Below are 3,449 nucleotides of genomic sequence, written 5' to 3'. Positions count from 1 at the left end.
GCATACCCCACTTGAGAAAGAGAACGTGGCCGAATGGCTGGGCGGGGCAGGGTGGGCCCTACCGATGGGGTATGCTTGCTAAGCAATTGCAAGGGAAGAAGAGATACGATATATATGCATTTAGGGTGCCAGCTAAGAAATTGGCAAGGATGAAGGATCCAATGATATAAGACATGCATCTAGGGTTTCATTTTATTTTTTATTGTGTTAATATAATTTGTTCATTTTGATTTTGTTTTTCCATTTATTTATTAAAAAAATTTATTTTTAACTAATTAACTACAAGGGTAATTTTGTCCTTAAGGGGTGGATGTGAAAGTGAATTAAAAAGTCAAAGAGTGTGAGTGTAATGTTTCAAACCTGAGGGGGTTTTGTGAAAAAACGATAAACCTCAAGGGGTGTTAGTGTAATTAATCATTCTGAAGACTAAAGAAGTTTCGAAAGCATTAATTGAACATGTCCAATAGCAAAAGTTGATTAGGTTAGTTGATTAAGACATTTTCGGCCCCTTATACTCAAGTTCAAGTTTAAGAGTAGCCTTGTAAAAAGAATGAAGAAAAAAAAAATCAAAGATGTTGAATATTTGACGAAGGAAAAAAAGGCAAGAAGAGTTTGGCTAAAATTTCCAGTCAACTCAAACCTTCTTAAGGACAAAACTTGTCTGCCGGTTCAAACATTCCTGTCAATTCATGACTACATTTCAATCATGAGCAGATCACTTTGAAAAGGAGATGGATTATCTGCCCTCCCATTCCCATATCATTCTCATAATTTTCTGTTTTGTGCGATCACGGTTAAGCCACGTCAACATTTTATATTAATTTTTTTATAAAAATAATAAGACAAAAAGCAAATGTTGACGTGGCTTAACCGTGACCGCACAAAACATAAGGACATGAAGAGGGTATGGGAAGGAGAGGGCAGACAATCCATCTCCCTTTGAAAAACCAAACAAAGAAGAAGGGCGACAACGAAGCAACCGTCAAACACGGGTTAAAGGTATATAAGCTGACCTAAACCTTTCTTATGTGCACAAGGTACGTACAAGGTGGGATTAATCAAAATATTAGGGAAATTAAAATTTTAAGTTAAAAAAATATCACCAATAAAAAATAAGCGCGTTAACCAACATAGTTTAATTATCAACAACTATATATTTTATTTTAAAATTTTGGTCTTCCTACCTTTGTTTTTTGGAAACATTTTTGCTCACTACCATTTAGTGTGATGTATGCTCACCATCCTATTTATCACCTTTAGATGATTGATAGTACATACCGTACACATATGTATTATAATGATTTAATAATTAAATAATAATATACCTTACATACCTTGCAGATGGGAAATTTTTCAATGTGAAAGGAATATGCATTCTCTTATTTTTGCAAAAAAATAAAAAATAAAAAAATTGTTAATGGGTGTTAACAAGTGAAACGGTTGACTTATTAGATTAATGAGTTGAATTTGAGTGACTTGTTAAATTAACGGGTCAAATTCAACCCATTCCAAACTCAGTAAACCCAGCCCGTTTACACAGGTCTATTTAATGAGAGGAACTCTTCCACTCCTGCATTGCTTTTGTTGATACAACCTATGATTTTATGATCAATCATCAAAAAATGAAAAACATTACTACCCTTCTTTTGATTATTTCCGTTTTTACTTTGCTCAGCTTTCCGACCAGTACGGCAGCTGATTACCCGAGTCCCCCCAAACTCTGCCCAAACACCACCACCTTCACCCCAAACTCCACCTTCCAGTCCAACCTCAACCGCCTCCTCTCCACCCTCTCCTCCAACGCTAACCACTCCACCGGTTTCTACAACGCCACAGTCCAAACCACGAACAACGCCGTCTACGGCCTTTTCCTCTGCCGCGGCGACGTCGTGGGCACCGACGCTTGCGAAACCTGTGTCGCCACCGCAATCACCGAGGCCCCACAACTCTGCTCCTTAAAAAAACAGGTGGTGATCTGGTACGATGACTGCATGCTACGCTATTCCAACGAGTCATTCTTCTCCACCCCCCCGAGTTGACCCCCGCCCTGTACATGTGGTACATGGATAACGCCACCGATCAGACTCGGTTCAACCAGGTGGTGGAGGCGAGTATGAACGAGAGGTGGCTACCGAGGCTGCCAACGACGCCGACAAGTTCGCTACAAAAGAAGAGAACGTCAGTGATCTGATTCACCTGTACAGCCTTGGACAGTGCACACCGGACCTGTCCGCGACTGCTTGCGACCGGTGCTTAAGGTTTGTCATAGCGGAATGGCCGAATTGTTGTAGCGGAAAGCAAGAGGTACGACTTCTGCATCCGAGTTGTAACGTTAGGTATGCAACCTACCCCTTCTACGCCCAGAACGCCACAGCCCCTGAACCTGCACCAGGGGCTCCTCCTCCTCCGCCTAAAGGTAAAGCGAACAAACATTTTAAAACTTTTTAGAAGCCCCAATCAAGTCATTTCTGGTATTATGAGATTAGTTTATTGGAATTTTTTTTTGTTTATTTTACAGGAAAAAATATCCCAACTGTTACAGTTGTTGCCGTTGTTGTACCAATATCTGTATCTGTGCTACTCATTGTTGTTGGTTACTGCTGCATAACCAGGAGAGCAAGAAAGAAGTACAATCAAGCAGCAGCAGATAGGGTGAATAGATAAGCTGTTACTGCTACGTATTGTAATATCCGCTTATATATACAATCGTCTCTAGACAATAACAAAATCTACCGATATGGTATCATCCGTCCTTAAAAGGATGAACGTTCTGCACATACAAGTTTTAGGCGCAATTTCTGTTTGTTTATATGATGTGAATCGCATAAAATTCTACTAGTGCTCGGACTCTACATCTGTTTATATTTATTTGTTAGAAAACATGAAACTTGAATTTGGTTTCCAACGATGATTGACCATTGTTAGGATTGAAGACATCAAAGATGTAAATGTAATCTGTATCCTGAGTTTCTCCAATATCTTGATTTTTCACATAACATGATTGATATGGTTTAGTGAGTCCTTTAATCGGTAATAACCGAATTAAACATTTTGATACTTACTATCGTAACGATCATTTTCCAGCATCTTCCTCAAATTGTACATTCTATTTTTTTCCATGTATTATTTACCAAGTATAGACTTACATAGAGCAGAAAACGAAGATTGTGTTACTTTTCTGTAAATTTAGTTTCTGAATTATCATCTGAGTGAAAATTAGGTCACTGAACTATTTTTTTTCTTCAGAAAAATCAGTCATTGAATTAAAAAAATCTGCCAATTACAATATTATATTTGAAGCTACTATTTTCAATTTTCCATCAATTTAAGCCACATTACTTATATGTGATACACATTGTAGGGTTGGTTGGTAATTGTTCATAAAGAAATAGTGTATGGAGTTAACTTTTGAGGATAAATTATATGTTAGATTTGTAACCTATATGAAA

At 37.9% G+C, this 3,449-nt stretch overlaps 1 pseudogene; it reads left to right on the top strand.

Annotated features, from left to right (window-relative positions):
- The first annotated feature begins 1,568 nt into the window (after positions 1 to 1,568).
- LOC126599168 (cysteine-rich receptor-like protein kinase 10) lies at positions 1,569 to 2,664 on the top strand (annotated as a pseudogene).
- Positions 2,665 to 3,449: the final 785 nt, after the last annotated feature.

Source organism: Malus sylvestris, chromosome 14 (genome assembly GCF_916048215.2).
Source record: "Malus sylvestris chromosome 14, drMalSylv7.2, whole genome shotgun sequence".
Taxonomy (NCBI): domain Eukaryota; kingdom Viridiplantae; phylum Streptophyta; class Magnoliopsida; order Rosales; family Rosaceae; genus Malus; species Malus sylvestris.
The sequence above is the reverse complement of the archived record's forward strand: the minus strand, read 5'-3'. Positions and strand labels throughout refer to the sequence as shown.